We start from the raw sequence: 18,327 nt of genomic DNA, 5'->3' as shown, positions 1-18,327 counted from the left end.
GATAGAGGAAACTCCGAAGGCAGTTGTATATGAGACCTAGCAGGCTCGGCTAGACGCTGTTGCGCTAACGTACCAAACGTCAGCGTCAGCGTAGCTAACTGTCTAAACTGTGAAAAGCAAACCACATCCCCGGCAAGCTGTGTTTCACTGTCCCTCCCATCTATTATGACCCATAATCAAGACACGGAGCTCGGTCGAGACACAAGCGCATATGACTGTGGCACGATCACAAGCATTTAGGTACATGGAGTGCACGTGAACAAAGCTAATGCTAAACATAAGCTAACTTCAACTGTCATTCAGTTCTAAGCAGTGTTAGAACTTTTTTGACAGCATGGTACCCATTAACGAAGTGTGTATCAACTATCTTTGTCCTATGTAGATTTGTTATCATATGGAAGAGAGAAATTGACATTTACCTCACACAATAATGAACAGCTCCCATACTTTTCGCCTTTTGGTCACAGACGTGTGAAATCTTTTGCCGCTTCCCTGTCCGTTCATTGCAGCCAAGACGCACAACGAGCTGGCATTTTTTTCAGTGATTATGTCATTTGTAATACTGTATTACCTTTTCCACTATTCCTGCACTGTGTCGATGGAATCAGATGAACGTTGGTATCCAACATTGAGTCCACGAAACACCGTGACCACCTCGAACCAATCGCATAACGAGATAGCTCAGAATATTCAATTCCCTAGTGGCCACACTCTATATAAAGGGCGCTAGATAAATGGACATGGACTTACACTCTTATTAATCTATCTGATTACAGATGAACAGATTTCAGAGCTCAGTATATTTTGGTAGAAACACTGTTACATTTAATGTGTTACACCCTGTTTTACTTTTTCACTGTGGAACAGAATGTCTCTGTTCTTTGACTTCAGTCACTAAATCACCCTTTGAGGTGTTTTCATGTTGATCCTCAGGATCAGGTTGTAACAGCTATTTAAAAATCTTTTACTTTGTGTGAAGTTTTACTAAATTATGAAATAACTCATAATTAGTTTCATCTGTAGCTGCGTCCAATCAGAGAAGAACATCAACAATACAAACATGGAAATTATTTCAGCATCACGAGCTGCAGCAAAACTTACAAGAAATCAGTTTTAATGGATCAGGTGAAATATTAAACTAAGTAACACGATGTAAAAGTACAGAAAGTTCTGCTCTGTTTGTCTTTCTAGATGCTGTACGCAGAATATGTTAGATTAGAGTAATATGTATTCATACTGTTTAGAGCGAGTGGTAATATGCTGCTTAACAGACATAACTTGGCCATTAAGTGTAACATTATTATTGACATAACTTTGAGAAATATTAGATTATTTAGTAACATATAACTTAACTGTATTTAACATGTCTTATGTAGTGTTTTCTGTAGAGAACAATCAGCTACTCCACAGTTACATGTAGTAGTTAGTTTGTGTTAATATTTCTAACGACGATCTCAGCTGTGTGTAAGAATCAGAAACCTTTTCATTCCCAAAGTATTTTGGGAATTAGAGCAGAAAACACTACAGACTTTGTTTTCTGCATGTTTTCATCTCAACTGGAAAGAATAAACTAACTGTAGAGAAAAGAGTCTCAGAATCAGAGCTGACCATCAGACTGTACTGTGATGAAGTGAAGAAAACAAGTTCTGGGCATTATTTTCTCTATGGTGTAATATGGAATAACTTGTGTTTTGATACTATGGGCCCTATTTTAAACCCTGTGCAGTGTAGCGAAAAGAACGACGCAAGTGTCTTTGCTAGTTTAAGACTGACGCAGTTGTCAATTTCCCGTCCAGCCGCCGCGTCGTTTAAATAGCAAATGCACCTGCGCCCATCTGTCCACCCATGGGCGTGCTGGTCCTACAGGGAGGTGTGTTCAAGTGCATTCTGGGCTTATTGCTATCTTGAGGCAGTGGCACACTGTGCTTGTCACACACACACACACACACACACACACACACAGGTGGTCCTGGTATTATACAGATGTATGTAAAATGTTTCAGTATTAAGAGACAGAAATATACATGATCAAAATGAGCCCTAAGAGAAAAGGCTAAACAGAACATTAGTTAGTGCTTGTGAAGTATTATCAACTTGAAAAACAGTTACAAAGAAATAAAATATGTTGGCGTATAAATGTCACAGTATGATCCCCAGATTTAACGTGTTTTGAATCATATCAGGCCTGTGATCACATACATGTGAGAAGTAGAGAGTAACGTTATTAAAATCAGGACTCACCTGGGATGTTTTCCCTTCTTCTGTCTTTTAAAGCAGCCATATTATACTCATTTTCAGGTTCATAATTGTATTTTAAGGCGAGACACTACAGGTAAATAGGCTAAAATTTTTAAATAATAGATATCTCCATGAAACTTCCTCAGTTGATTACTTACACAAGTATATAAAAAAAGTATTACAAGTTTTTGAAATGTTTATGTTTAATTATGCAAATTAGGCATTTTCTCATTAAATATGCGCGATTTTGCATATATTTTCGGTAGATAGATCTGAACATATGATAAAGCCAGGTGCAAAATTCTTTTTTCATTTTGTTTACACACAAGATGAAAACAAAATTACAGAGGGATTTCAGGATATCTGCTTTCATTGCCTAGGAAATCAAAATATACTGTCCATAGCCTTAAAAAAAAATTGATTTTCGCCATGTTTTTTAGCTTAAAATTTCACATAAATCAGGGCAGGAATGATTTATTAACAAATCCCTCTGTAAATATCTTCAGAATACTACTAAGTGTATAACTGGAAAGTTTGGTGTACATAGGTGCTACATAGGCTGAGATAATTATACTGGATTATGACAAAAAACTCATTTTGAGAAAACGGCATTTAAAGATTTAAATAGTGGAATTTAATACATTTCTATTGGAAAAATTGCTCAAAAACAGAATAAATGCTCAGGCCCTTAGTGATAATAATATAGAATATTTCAAGCTCATGAAAATTGATTATTTAATAAAATGGCAGGCATATAAGGCCTACAACTGCAGTAACTCAATGAATTAACATTGGCGTATCATGCACAAAGTTGCAGACAAAACCCACGCTGGACAGTTGTATGGACACAGAACAAGACCAACAATGGATGTAACAGCTTTTTAAAGTCTAACTGTCCATTCCAGCACCATATGTATTTTAGCTGTGCTTAGACTCTTGCGCCTATGTTTTACACTGCTTTTGAGGTCCTGAGCATATCAGTTTCTCTCATTGAATTGACCGTCACAACTGTGCTCTGAAGCCACAACTTCTCCATAACAGAAAGCATGGCAGAGGCACCTTCATGGCCATACTTGCTGCTGCTCCAGCTTACTTTTCCCACAAAACAGTCCCCTCAGTCAGCTGATGGTGAAGATAACTAACCAGAACCAGTCCCCTCAGTCAGCTGATGGTGAAGCTAACTAACCAGAACCAGTCCCCTCAGTCAGCTGATGGTGAAGATAACTAACCAGAACCAGTCCTCTCAGTCAGCTGATGGTGAAGATAACTAACCAGAACCAGTCCTCTCAGTCAGCTGATGGTGAAGATAACTAACCAGAACCAGTCCTCTCAGTCAGCTGATGGTGAAGATAACTAACCAGAACCAGTCCTCTCAGTCAGCTGATGGTGAAGATAACTAACCAGAACCAGTCCTCTCAGTCAGCTGATGGTGAAGCTAACTAACCAGAACCAGTCCTCTCAGTCAGCTGATGGTGAAGATAACTAACCAGAACCAGTCCCCTCAGTCAGCTGATGGTGAAGATAACTAACCAGGCTCCCATCAGCACTGGTTCATAACACAACAGAACAAAACTAATTATGACTCATTCAAAAGACCAATATTTAGAACATTGGAGAAAGCAAACAAAGTAGTCTAAATTATTATTTGACAGATTATCTGCACACTGTCAGAGATACGAAGAAGAGACGGATCCTGACTAAATACAGGCTCAGTGACCACCAACTGGGTCAGACAGAGATACACTTCCTCCTCCACTGGGAAAAACTATCTTCACTAAGAGAATTACACCTTGGAAAAATAGCCAAAAAAAATTAACACCAGAAGAGAAGCTGGTAGTTCTCCTAGGAGAGGTGACAGCAGCTCCACTGACAGCTACATATGGATCTGCCTGCTACAGCCTGAGGGACTCACACCACTTTAGGATCCCAAAATTACAGATTTGTTTAGTAGCCTATTATATAGTAATTATATTATACAAAACTGTAACTGTTGTGTAATGTAATTGTTTTGTAATATAGTGTGTTGTATCGCGATCAGTACAGTGTGGTACATATGTGACAAATATTTAATATATGACATGTAGGCTATGACTTTCTGTAAACTGCTTTGAGAGAGAGAGAGAGAGAGAGAGAGTCTGATTACCTCCGCTGTCTGAACACTCCTGTTTTCTGAACGACAGTTTAAACATCGACGTACTATGTGAAGGCATTTCATCATCTGCTGTCTTAGTTTGTGATCCCCTGTGTCTTCTTGCTAATAACAACTGTTTTCGTCTTCTCTGAGGTGATTTTCGGCCGTTTTCGACGCACTTCTTTCAACATTTTGAGCTACCGCGGAAATGTCAGAGCACGTCACGTGACCATTCTGAGCAAATCACGTTGTCAGAAATTGGCATCAGCCAATGAGATTGCACATTTTGAGTTAAATCCCCCCTTTTACTTTAACGATTGGTTGCTGATAAAAAGGAAATGACCATATTTGGATCCGACAGCATTGTACAGGAGAAAGAGAGCTTTCCAACGGTATATGTGACGACAGGGTGCAGACAACGATCGCGGAGCAGCGGGATGATTTAGAACGCCAACTTTTGTTGAATTTAGGTGAAATCTACCGCCGCAAACAGACAAAGTGTAGTAAAATAAAGACCTAAATGTGTATTTCGGACTTTATTTCACCACAAATCTGAAAGAAGACATGTTATTGTACAAAATGTTGTATACAAAATCTCAAAATTGACCAGTGAAAAAAAACCGATGTTTTTGCCTGCCGTGTCTCGCCTTAAGGTTGTACCAGAATAGGTTTACATGGTTTAATTTTCAAAAAACACCATATTTTTGTTGTACTGCACCGCTCTCTCTCACTGCTGCAGATCCTCTTTTCAGCTGGTCTCTGTTTTAGCTACAGAGTGAGACCTCTTTTCTTCTTCTTCTTCTGTACTATCTTTGATTGCACTTGCACATGCGCAGTAGCTCAGATGTAGATCATGTCAGCTAGCTAGCTCCATAGACAGTAAAAGAAAGGCTGTTTCTACAACTTTGGTCAGTTACAAGGCAGGATTAGCTGGCAGACTTCTAAATGAGGGCGCACATGTAAGTAGTTCTTTTGTAGATTATGGTGAACTTGTGTGTGTTGTAGCAGTGCTTTGCTATTGAGAACGAGGTAGCATGCTAGCGTTAGCATGCGTAGCATGCTAACGCTACAGCTAATGGTTGCGGTTAGCCTGCTCGTTTCGGCTTGTGACATCACAAGCCGTGCCGATTTTGAACAGCTCACCCAGAGACTGAAGGCAGGACACATTCAGAAACTGTATCTCACTCTAAACACCATGGATGGATTTTTTTCAAAGTTTGTATGCGTGTGGAAGCACCAGAGACACAAAAGAACACCCCAAATCCCAGAAAAAGTGATTTTTTCATAATATGGGTACTTTAAGATAGGATCTAAAAGGTAAAACAAAAACAGTTAGTGCTTGTGAAATATTAGCCCTTTTACAGACACTTCAAAATAAATTGTATTATCTTGCAGACATATTTAAATGTTTAAATAAAAGAGCAGACATAATGAAAATACTCACCAATAACAAGCTTAATGTGGAATATTTGAGGTGGCTGAAGACAAGGAAAATGACAGGTGTATTCTCCACTGTCAGATATCTTTGTATTTCTGATGATTATGGAGGCGTTGCCGTGTTTCAGTTCATCTTGAAGATGAGAGACTCGACATTTGAACTGCTCACTCTGACCATCTAGACCGTTGTTGGAATGAATGCCTGCGTCATACTGGAACACCTTCTTCTGACCATCATCTTTCTGAGCAACTTTCCTCCAGTCAAAGATTTTAAACTCAATGTTTTCCTTGGTGCTGAGAGAACAGGGTAAGATTACATCAGTCCCCTCCTTCCTCTATGATGACTGCTGGTCCCTGAAAGATGAAATCATGTATTAATCAGTATGTTCACATGCAGAGTAATTAAGTTAAGACAGACATAATGGAAGTTTGTTTGTGATAAACATACAAACTTAAGCTATAACAAAAAAATAATCTTGTTATTTTGCACATTCTATTTAGAAAATCCTTTGCACTGCCCTCCAGCCACATATTGCCCATTTTAGTTTTTCAGGATATATTTCAGATTTGATCCTGAGTTTATAACCTGTGGAGGTGGGCGTGGCCTGCAATCAGCTGCAGTGGAGACAGGTGTGTGGATAGAGCAGGAGAGCAGTGCCAGCTGAGTTGATTGTCTCAGCTGTTGGTTGTAATTGAGGGGCCATCCACACGGAAATGCTTGTATTGCATCGTTTGGGCCGATCATCGAAATTAATCCTGTAAACGCACTGCCTGAAGATGCACTTTGTTGAAACCTGGTCCCAGGGTGAAAAAATTCGGAAATGCCGGCCTTGCGTCTTCGTTTGGACGGTGAAGCCTCTTATCTCGCGACGACGTTTCATAACAACAAAACAACAACAATGGCGGACTACATGCTTGTGTTCCTGCTGGAGAAGATATTAGGCTCGTTCGAAATGAGCCAGATCTGCGCAGAATGGATCACCGGCGATCGCCGGCCAATGTATGCTGGTTAGATTTGTGTCCGACTTGATCTGACGTCATGCACACGTGGGCAATGATAACCTCACGAGATCAAGGCGGCCGCAGTTTTTAGAGCCAGGCGCCGCAGTTGCTCTCCACCGACTGCAAGAGCCAGGCGGACTCAGGGCATGCTGGGAAACACCAGCCTCTCAGCTGATCTAACAGCTGATTGGTTCAGAATCGACTCAACATATTGACGTTTTATATAAACGTTTTATTGATTTTGATTTGGAGGGATTTTAACTGCTATTGTTTGATTTAAAGGCTTATTCTGTACAGAACACATGTTGTGAGGGTGATAGTGACGTTTAGAAGTCAGTGAGACTAAATCTGTTCAGATTACAGATCATCTACAGTGTGTTATTAATTAAAATTAGCAACAGATCACATGTAGAGCATTTTAACAGCTACTCTGTCATAATTAAAACAACTGGAGACTGTGTAGGAGCTGATATATGGGTCTGATAACATTTTATTAAATCGGAATCGGACCACAGTGTTTCTGCCACCTTGGCCATGGCAAAAGTCAGCGGCTTGTGGTCCACAAAAGCAGTGAAGTGTCTACCTTCCAGCATGGAACGAAAGTGTCTGATGGCGAGGTAGAGACCCAGCAACTCCCTGTCGAAAGTGCTGTACTTCCGCTCACTGGGGCACAACTGACGGCTAAAGAAAGCCAAACGGCTGCCAGGCCCCGTCTACCCACTACTCATAGACAGCACCGACAGCATAGTCTGAGGCGTCCGAGGTGATGGCGATGGAGGCCGTAGGAGAAGGATGCGCCAGCATGGTGGCGTTCACCAGGGCTGCCTTAGTGGCAGCAAAAACCTTGTCCCTCCTCTCAGTCCAGTCAACAGCGTGCTTGGGTTTACCTTTCAAGGCCTCGTGCAATGAGCTGAGCAGCTCGAGGGATGAAGCGGTGGTAAAAATTCACCATGCCGAGGAACTCCTGCAGGGATTTGACAGTGAGCGGGCGTGGGAACTGTGTGACCGCCTCCACCTTTGATGGAAGAGGGACTGTGCCGTCCTTAGTGACTCTGTGTCCCAGGAAGTCAATGGTGGAGAGACCGAAATGGCACTTGGCGGGTTTGACAATTAGCCCATGTTGGCTAAGCCGCTCAAACAGGGTGCGGAGGTGCGCCAGGTGCTGAGATTTGGACGTGCTTGCTACCAGGATGTCATCCAAGTACACAAAAAAAAGACATGTCCCGCAAAACAGAGTCCATGAGGCGTTGAAAAGATTGAGCTGCGTTTTTAAGGCTGAACGGCATGCGCAGGAACTCAAACAGACCAAACGGTGTGATTTGCCAGTCAAGTAAAAATGTTTCAGCACCACGGACAGCGACAGCTGATGGCCAGCGATGGTGCTGAACAGGCCAAGTGCGCTCAATCAGTACCACACTATATAATTGACATGGCACTGTTGTATATATGTTTGATAAGAAGAGCAGGATTATCACAACGTGAGATCATGTGCAGTAATTAGCTTCTTTCAGCTAATAATCTGCAATGTGTCACTTGGCGAGGGCCCCATTCTCGTCAAGTGACGCAAGATCGGCGGCGTTTGAGGGGCCCCTAATTGGCACGGGGCCCTCCCTGGGCCGGCTGCACCCAAGCACCCACGCTATCTCCGCTACTGAGTCCCAGAATTTGGGGAGTTTGAGGGTAACAGCGTTCGCGGTCATGATCGTGTCGTGTCTCTGGATCCGTCCAGCAGACTAACGTCGGGGTCACCAGTGTGGAAATTGCAGTAAATTGCAGTAAAAAGACACAATTTCTCACTTTGAGCACACAAATGCGTGTGTCGTTAAATTTTTTGCAGGAAAACAAACTCACAGGAAAAAGGCGTTCACCAGCAACAAACCCCGTAGGGTCCAACGTCATCACGCATTCAGAACATTTAAAGGGGGCGCGATCCTTGAACAGTCATAATTACATGTATATGTATTACGTTTATCACTTTATGAAGAACCATACTAAGAACAAAGTGCTGCGTTTATAATCAACAGTGTGTCGAACCACACTTAACAAATAAGGTGAATTATGTATGTCACATTCACTACACTCTCATATTTAGTTTTTACACTATGCTCTCTCTGTATACTTTCTTTCCTTTTTCATTTCATTCCATTTTATTTCATCTCTCTCTTATTTTTAATACTGCTAATCTGTATTTTTATTTTTAACCAAAAGCCCTACTAGGGACACGTGTCATGAATTAGCTTCAGCTAAAAACACTATGATACATACATCAGAGGACTGTTTAAGCTTATCTATGTCGTTTTTTTGTATCCGTCCCTATCTAAATAAACTTTAATATAAATATAATATTGTAAAATCCACATCAAACCTCAGACCAGAAAGTGGAGAGCTGGCAGGAAGTAACATGGGGAGATTGGGCAGTATCCCATAATAAACACACAACTGTTTGGATCGTTTCCAGTTTCTAAAATGTGAGGATTTTTCTACATTGAGATACTTTTACTACTTTAAAGCCTACATTTACCAGTGTTGTAATAGTACTTTTACTTAAGTAAAGGATCTGAATACTTCTTCCATCACTACTTGTCCTATTTTGGTTTCTACTTTAGCTTATCAAAAAAAAGAAGAAGCTACAGGCAGTTGGCAGTGGATGCCCCACTAACACAGAACGTTTAGGGAACGTTGGGGAACGTTAGTGTCTGGTTCCCTAAAGCGAACCAGACCAAAAACTAACGTTTAGGGAACGTTCCCTCATGGTTATAACGTTCCCTAAACGTTAATGGAACCAACCAACGGGAACGTTCTCCTGTGGTTGCACTGTACCTCCACACAACGTTCCCGTTTGGTTGTTTTTGGTTGTTTTTGGTTGTTTTTGGTTGTTCTGAGTGCGGTTTTGAAAATGTTTATTTATACCAGCTCCATTTAAGTTTTTGAAGTAGCATATAAAAGGTTTGCAGTCATTTGATTTAGATTCACTCAAAAATGATTGGTCTGATAAAATCTAAGATAAACAACATAGCAAGAGAATATATTTATTTTTAGGCTGATAACAATTTCGTTAAAAACAATACTTTTGTGCTTGATTTCGTTTTTTTTACTGTATTAGGCGAAAATACTTAAAACAAGAATCTATCAATAGAACGATTTTTCTTTCATTTCACTTATAACTAACAAGTGGTTCAGTTCAGTGTACAAATCCAACCGTTACACCCCCACGCCAGTAGGGGGAAGACAGGGCCTCTGCTCTCAGGTGACCGACTGAAGTCCTGTCCTGACTTCCGTATACAACACCGGTATACATACCTGGCGAACAGGGCAAACAAAAGGTTTTAAGATCCGTTCGTTTGGTCCCAAATTGCACAGTGTTGTCTGATAATGGAATCAAGTCCATTTGCTTTCGTGCTTTCTCACCCAGCATGACACCCACAGTCTCTTTAATTGCTGGCAGCAGCACTTCCTCCCCGAGTGTATGTGGCATCCCTTTTTTCGCTATGATTCGGGACATTCCACTGCTTTAGCAGTAGCACCACCTGTAGATGTCGATTCCATTACTTTCTTGCTTGATGTTATGGTTTCCTGCTCTCGTTAGCCAGTGCCTCGTAGCAACAAACGGGCCACGGCTCATCTTCGGGGCCAGTGTAGCTGAGTCCTAATGTTAAGTAGCTTTCATAGTATTTTCTTTTCACCCTCCTTTTCTTTGTTTCTTCATGAGGAATCTGGCTCATAGATGCCTCCGACTCATTCTCAATTTCTTCATTATTGGTAACCTCTGCTTCTTTTCTCTTCAGAGAACCTGTTGCCATCCACCGATCCATGTTGTGGTTCTAGACTGGACTTGAATGTTAGGCTATGGCTGAGTGCCACGAGCCTATTTTAGTAATCACACAATAACGACAATTTAGTTTTAATTTTAATTGTATATCAATATACATTTTCTTAATTTTTATGGGAATTTCCTGGTAAAATGAAGGTAAAAAACTATTATTACATGGCTTGGTTGAATTCTAAGGCATTCTGCGGTCTATTATTTTCTTGATAACAGACAGTTGCTAAGCATAAAACACCGTTGCCATGCATAGCAGAGTGTTGCCATGGACACAGTTCTGTTTCCTCAGTCTGGAGAACATCAGCTGAAAGAAGTCCAGATAATGTATCAGCTGTGGCTTCACGTTCAACAAACTGGTCGGCGGAAATACTCATGCGCACATACAGCCAGTTTGAACATGTATTTCGTTAAAAAGCAACACAGCGGCTGCTGCTGCAGAAGAGAGAGAATTGGTGTGAGAGAAAAGTGCTGCTAGTGCTGCCAGTGCATGAATTTCATATTTAATCACAGGTAACCTATAATATTACTGGTGAAAACTGGAATTGTATTACACCTTTTTCATTTCGGTGCAATCCTGCGGGCGAAAAAGTAAAATAGCCTACTAATCCCATTCTGAGGCTGCAGCACCATGATTATTAACAGAAATATAATTTATTATCATTTAATTCTTTTTAATGGCTCTCACTGGTTTGTGTCCAGGGAACACTACAAAAACATTTTTAAAAAAAAACGTTTCAGAGCGAGTCACAGTCTTCTGACGGCACTTTGCTATTCGGTGGCTTTACTAAGATGCTCCGCATCACCATAGGAGCCAATACCGTGGGTGCTCCGGAGCTCGAGCAACCACGGAAAATACTGAGCACCCAGTGCAGACTGCAGTAGGCTACATTCATTTAAAATTAAACATTGCAGTTGGTGCTAAGTGGAGAGTCTGTCAGAGTGTGATTGGTTATGTCGGTGACATTGATTCTTTATTTCCCACGAAGCTGATCGCGGTTACGTGTCAGTTCAACTTTTCATCTCCAGTCCTATCTGTATCTGTGAGAAGTGGCGCTGTCCTGAGATGAAAGATAGCCTACTTTACGGCTTAATTATCGAGTCAATAGGCGTGTGTGTTCGTGTCGGCCGCTGTCCATTTCCTAAGGTTCTGAAATGCAAAACATTTTTTGACAATTTTTTTTTTTTAAAGGGCGTGCGCCCGTGAGCCCCCACAGAAGAAAACATAAATCGGCGCCTATGCGCATCAACAATGTTGTAAAGAAAACTACCGTTTGCGAAAAAAAAATAAAGTGACACAAAGAATCTGCTGGGATGTAAAAGCATGTCCACAATGGTGGATGTTAGTGATGTGAGGACGGATAAGGTATCTACATATCTAATCGACTGTGAAGAAAATACATCTGGAAATGAAAATAGCCTACATCTAGTCGGGACTCATATCATCCCGACGTAAACTCTCTGTGAAGTAGGCCTAATGCAGCTTCTTCATCAACGGGATAGTCGACAAAAGGACATGCAATGTTTGAGAAAAAAACGTTTTATAATCTGCCTAACATAAACCAATAAGTTTTTTTATTCATGCAGATAACAAACTGCGCTAAAATGCGCCTGATACTGTTGGCCTGCTGCTGCTGCTGCTGCTGCTGCTAGATAGCTCTCTGTCTCTGCTCTCCCCCTTCCCTCTGTCTGTCATTAATTGCAGGAGTGAAGTCTGGTGTGCGGGAGTCAGGGTTCCAGCTGCAGCTCATTCACCACAATCACCTCAGCTTTAAATACCCCAGTCAACTTTCCACTCATCGTCAGATCATAGTCAAGACGACCACGTTAGTCTAGCTGCTGACTTCACCAGTTTGTATTAAGCTCTTGTGTGTTTTGCTCGCTCTGGTTTGTTCTGTTTTTGACCACAGCTCTTGGAACCTGACTCCTGCTGCCACTTCACTCCTGCTATCCACCATTCCTGCCATCCTCCATTCCGGCCATCCCCATTCCTGCTCTCCACATTGGATCTCAGGATTATTGGACACGGACCCTTGGATATTATGGTACCACTCCCGCTCTGTACCCTGGATCTGAAATCCATTGGATTTGGACTTTGCTTTTCCGGTTGCTTTTGATCTTGGACATTTGCAATAAACCTGTTAAACTTCCATTTGGCTCTGTGTTATTGTCTGCACTTGGGTTCAACCTTAGTTTCACTCATAACAGATACAGACTGAATGAATGAATGAGGAAATGAATGCGCGCTGTGTCAGAGGGAGGAGACTGAGAGAAGAAAAGCTGCTCTCGACCAGGTTAGGTTCACAGACTCCGTTACCATAGTAACGGACTCTGAGGTGAAGTTACCTTAACAAAACCCCACTTTCTCCTCACGACAAAATGGAGACCGCACACATATATATATATATATATATATATAATGTGTGTGTGTATATATATGTATGTGTATATATATGTATGTGTATATATGTATGTGTATATATATATATGTATATATATATGTATATATGTATGTATATATGTATGTATATATGTATATATATGTATATATGTATGTATATGTATGTGTATATATATATATGTATATGTATATGTATGTATATATATATGTATGTATATATATATGTATATATATATGTATATGTATATATGTATATATATATGTATATGTATATATGTGTATATATATATATATATATGTATATATATATATATATATATATATATATATGTGTATATATATGTGTATATATATGTATATATGTGTATATACGAAGCAGAAATGACACTACAGCTAAAGTTACTAAACTATCAATATTTTTGATCTTTGATAAATATTAGGAAACATTTTGATGTGACAGCAGCTGAGCAGCATGATTAAAATTCTGTCTCCAGACCTCTGCATGTTTACAGGTGCTTCAGACATTTAAATAAAATGAAAAATTACATTTTCAAACACATAACTCAGTGTAATGATCAGTTTTCTTACTGTTTTGTTGAACAGACGTGATTCCAGAGCGAGTCAGGAGGCAGAGACACAGAAGAGGAAGAAGCTCCATCTCTGTCGATGTCTCCTAAAGATCAAACATCACTTTAACATCACAACGTCTCATATAACGGAGATGGAGACACTCCTACTTGGTACTGATGCAACAACAGCACCACTTCCTGCACAGATCCTTCAGAATAAAAGCGTCATCTCCACAGAACTATGACGACTCAGGAGTTCTGCACAAAAACTGCTCATAATGTGTGCAAACTGCAAAAACTCTTTATATTCAAACTAACATTAAATCCTGTTATTAAATAAAAACCTCAGAGCCTCACATTAACACTTAAATTCACTGCACAGTTTCAACTTTACTGTTGCACAAATGTCTTCATCTCCTGACCACTTTATCAGCAGAAGTAAAACTTAAAACCAAAAAGCATCTCTCTGCTGGTGAGTGGTGTCATGGCGCCCTCTGGTGGACACCAGCAGGAACTACAAGCAGAGAGACAGAAAACTAATACATTAAAACATGTTTACAGTTTTTATTATTTTAATTTGAATGTTATTATCTTATACACTGAGCCCACTTTTTAAATGTATATATATTTAACTTTTAGTATTTCTTTTGTAATACTATATCTGTTAGTATTAATCAGTATTATTGAAAAAAGTATTTTAAATAATTTAAATAATATATTTATATCAAATACAAATGATCAAAATAAATGGGATATTGGGTGAAAAAATTAAAACATACAATTAAATGAATTTAATTTAAAAAAGTGTCGTCAGTGTATGAGATAAAAACATTTAAGTTAAAATAATAAAAACTGTAAACATGTTTTAATGTGTATTAGTTTTCTGTCGCTCTGCTTGTAGTTCCTGCTGGTGTCCACCAGAGGGCGCCATGACACCACTCACCAGCAGAGAGATGCTTCCTCTGAATGCAGTTCAGTGGTTATGCTGCGTTCCAGACACAATTTTTAGCCCGTAAATTACGACTTCAAGTCACGACTCACGACTTCCAGGGACAGTCACAACAAACCCTTCTAGCTAGCATTAGCGTTAGCCAGCGGCTACCTACCGTTGACGTTAGCTCGCGCTAGCTGATGTAGCGATTTCTAGTCTGCAACATATTTTAGGCTTAATTTAATAAACATAACCTGTAGTAGTACACAATCGTATGTGTATTGTTTTGATTACAATGTGTGGAATTACTTTACGTTGCCTATTTATTTCTATTTCTCACAGTTAATCACCGGCGTCTGTACAGCATCAACAGGGGGCGCCATTGTTGTTTATGTGTGTGTGACGTCAAAAACTGTAACTGGAGTACAACGATCTGGTACGAGTTCAGGGGTAGTAAGTTACGACTTTGACTGCCGTTCCAGGGGACTTTCACGGGTAGAAGGTTGTGAAAACACGAGTTACGGGTTGCCTGGAATGCAGCATTACATTTGACAGAATGAAAACGGATTTATGAATAAATAACAATAAAATCGTAATATTCAGAAGAAAAAAATAAAATAAAAAAAGTGATTTCATGGAAAGAATAAAATAGTTAACTACTGAAAATAAAAAAAAATAAATTAAGAAGAAAAAGTAATTACGAGAAAATTAAGAATAAAATTGTTATATCCCAAAATTAAACAATGTAAAAAGGAAACCAAATTGTATGGATTTTTTTTTTTTTTTTTTTTTTTTAAATAACGTGATATTCATAAAATTAAAAATAATTTAAGAAAAAGGGATTTCATGAATAAAATCGTAATATTCAGAAATAAAAAAATAAAAAAGGAAAACTAACTTAATGGAGTAAAAATGTGAGAATAAAATCGTAATATGCAGAAGAAAAAAAAGTAAGACGACAAAGTGATTATATGAAAAAAGTTCTAATAATGTAAAACCATTTAAACTTAAAACCAAAAAGCATCTCTCTGCTGGTGAGTGGTGTCATGGCGCCCTCTGGTGGACACCAGCAGGAACTACAAGCAGAGCGACAGAAAACTAAGACACATTAAAAACATTAAAACATGTTTACAGTTTTTATTATTTTAATCTGAATGTTTTTTTCTGATACACTGACCCCACTTTATACATTTATATTCATTTCATTTTTAGTTTTTCTTTTGTAATTCTATGTCTGTTTGTTTTAATCAGTATTATTGACTAAGTATTTAAAATAATTCATTTAAATGATATATGTATTTATATTAAATAAAAACGATCAAAATAAAAGGAATATCGGGTGACAAAATAAAAACATACAATTAAAAGAATTTTATTTAAAAAGTTTTGTCAGTGTATGAGATAAAAAAACATTTAAATTAAAATAAAAACTGTAAACATGTTTTAATGTGTGAATTAGTTTTCTGTCTCTCTGCTGGTGTCCACCAGAGGGCGCCATGACACCACTCACCAGCAGAGAGATGCTTCCTCTTAATGCAGTTCAGTGGTTAATTAGACAGAAGACAAAGGGATTTATGAAAAGAGAATAAAATCTTAAAATTCAGAAAATAAAAAATAACTTAAGAAGAAAAAGTTATGGTAAAAAATTTAGAATAAAATCTTAATATTCAGATATTTATTGTAGTAATTGGAATGGTTTTATCTTATGAACAGACCCCAATTTTTAAATTAAGGTTTATTAAATGTTATGTTTGTAATACTATATTCCTTTATTTTAATCATTTAGATAATTAATCCTTTAATTGTAGTTCCTGCTGCTGTCCACCAGAAGGAGCCACAAAACCATACACCAGCAGAGAGATGCTTTTTGATTGCATTATTACAACTTTTTTTCTCCATAAAATCACTCTCTTAAAAAATTGTTTAAGAATGTTATGATTTAATTCTTTATTTTTTCATAAAACCACTTTTTTGTGTTTGAAATATAAACATGTCAACAGAGATCGAGGACTTTGAATATGACGAGTAAACTGAGACGTATTCCCCTGTATGGAAACAGGCATTTCCATCACTACATCACTAAGTGTCCAGAACAACGAGAGGCCGATTACAAGATATACATTTAGTTTATTCACTAAATCCCCATGAGATTAAAAACAGTGAGATAAAAACAGTAAATGCTGGCGCTACACAGTAGTGCGTGTTGCAGAGTCATAACCAGAGCTAGGTGGAGGGATGCTAATGCTAAAGGTCGCAGCAGAGCTCGCCCCTGCTCTAACAAACCTGATCAAACGGGGTGCTGTCGTCCTTGTGCTGTTGTGGGTCTTCCTTTTCTCTTCCTCCAGGCCTGCAGCCAGCTCGGCAAGTATCTGGTCATACCTCCATCTGAACTTGCCATCAGCCAGGCTAGCCTGGCATGATGACAACATATGTTCAAGGCTTGCAGGTTTCCCACACAGCGTGCAGTCTGGGCTCTCAGCCAGCCCCCAACAATGGAGGTTCACTGGTGTTGGTAGGACATCGTATGTGGAGCACAGGAGGAATTTGATCCTCTTCTCCTCCATGCCCCACATATCCCTCCACCCCAATGGTCTTCCTTGGACACCACCCCAACCTGTCCACCTCCCCTGGTTTTTCATGGCTGCTGCCCTCGCTTGCCTATCCTCTTCCTCCACCATAGGGAGCTCTTCCTGGACTAGGCTGCGGCGACCTTTAGCATTAGCGTCCCTCCACCTAGCTCTGGTTATGACTCCTAGGCCCAGCCTGCCGGTTGACCGTCCCTACGATGTCTTTGTGGCATAACCTTTTTTTTTTTAACCTTTCTTTATCCAGGTAAGTCAATTGAGAACAATTTGTCATTTGCAACGACGACCTGTCACAATTCACACAGTTCCACATTCATACCTGGAAGCTGCCCAGTACAACGACAGTCTGATCTGCTGGCCACTGAGCAGCTCCACTGGAGCGGTTGGGGTTAAGGGTCTTGCTCAAGGGCACCTCAGTGGTACTTCAGTGGTGTTAATGAGGAAGGGACAAGCGCTGCTCTTTCAATTTCCCCACCCAGATTTTATCCTGCCGGTCTAGGGATTGAACTGGCGATCTCCTGGTCCCATGCTCTAACCTTTAGGCCACCACTGCCCAACCAGTGCCAACCTTGCCTCTGCGTCTGCCACAGCTCTGCTTGCTGACCATTTCCATCCTGTGCAGATGGTGATATCTGCTTGGCGGACCAATTGTTCACTACTGTCGCGAAGCATTATCACCTGCCGGGCGTTGGCCACCTTAAACTCTTCAACAACAGATGTTAATGGCAGCTGTAGCTTGCTTCCTGTACAGGCTGATACAGCTCAGGAAGCAAGCTACAGCTGCCATTAACATCATCAATATTACTCATTATATTTCTGCATTAAAAATGAACTTAATTAAAAATACAAAACTTTTATCAGCAAAATGTTCTTATCAAAAGTACTAATAATGCAGAAGGGCCATTTTCAATAGTGTTATATCATTATTTATAATCTAACCTGTAACTGATGCAATAACATTTAAGCAATATTTCAGTGCCATATCTGGCCAAGTTTCATCTAATTTATAAACTTTTTAAAACATTTCTTTGACTTTGGGGTAGAACTCTATGACAGTGTATCATATTTCATAATCTAAAGATATATTTTCTCTGTAAAACAATCTTTAGTAATAATGATCAAATATATGGTTGTAGAGAATAAAGTTTATATCTTCCTCTGATGTGGAGTGGAATTATTAAGTGGCATGAAATGGTACAGGTAGCCTATCCCT

General features: G+C 39.5%; 1 long non-coding RNA gene across 1 annotated transcript in view; it reads right to left on the bottom strand.

The window, feature by feature from the left end:
- LOC118495333 overlaps positions 1-13,890 on the bottom strand; it is a 21,956-nt gene extending 8,066 nt beyond the window's left edge. Inside the window, exons 1-3 of the long non-coding RNA XR_004897709.1 lie at positions 13,631-13,890; positions 6,967-6,972; positions 6,058-6,061 (exon numbers count right to left, since the gene is read on the bottom strand). This is a non-coding gene — a long non-coding RNA (uncharacterized LOC118495333). The remainder of the gene's footprint in view (positions 1-6,057; positions 6,062-6,966; positions 6,973-13,630) is intronic.
- Positions 13,891-18,327: the final 4,437 nt, after the last annotated feature.

This window comes from Sander lucioperca, chromosome 6 (assembly GCF_008315115.2).
Source record: "Sander lucioperca isolate FBNREF2018 chromosome 6, SLUC_FBN_1.2, whole genome shotgun sequence".
NCBI classification, from domain to species: Eukaryota; Metazoa; Chordata; class Actinopteri; order Perciformes; family Percidae; genus Sander; species Sander lucioperca.
Note: the sequence above shows the minus strand (reverse complement) of the source record. Positions and strands in the feature narration are given on the sequence as shown.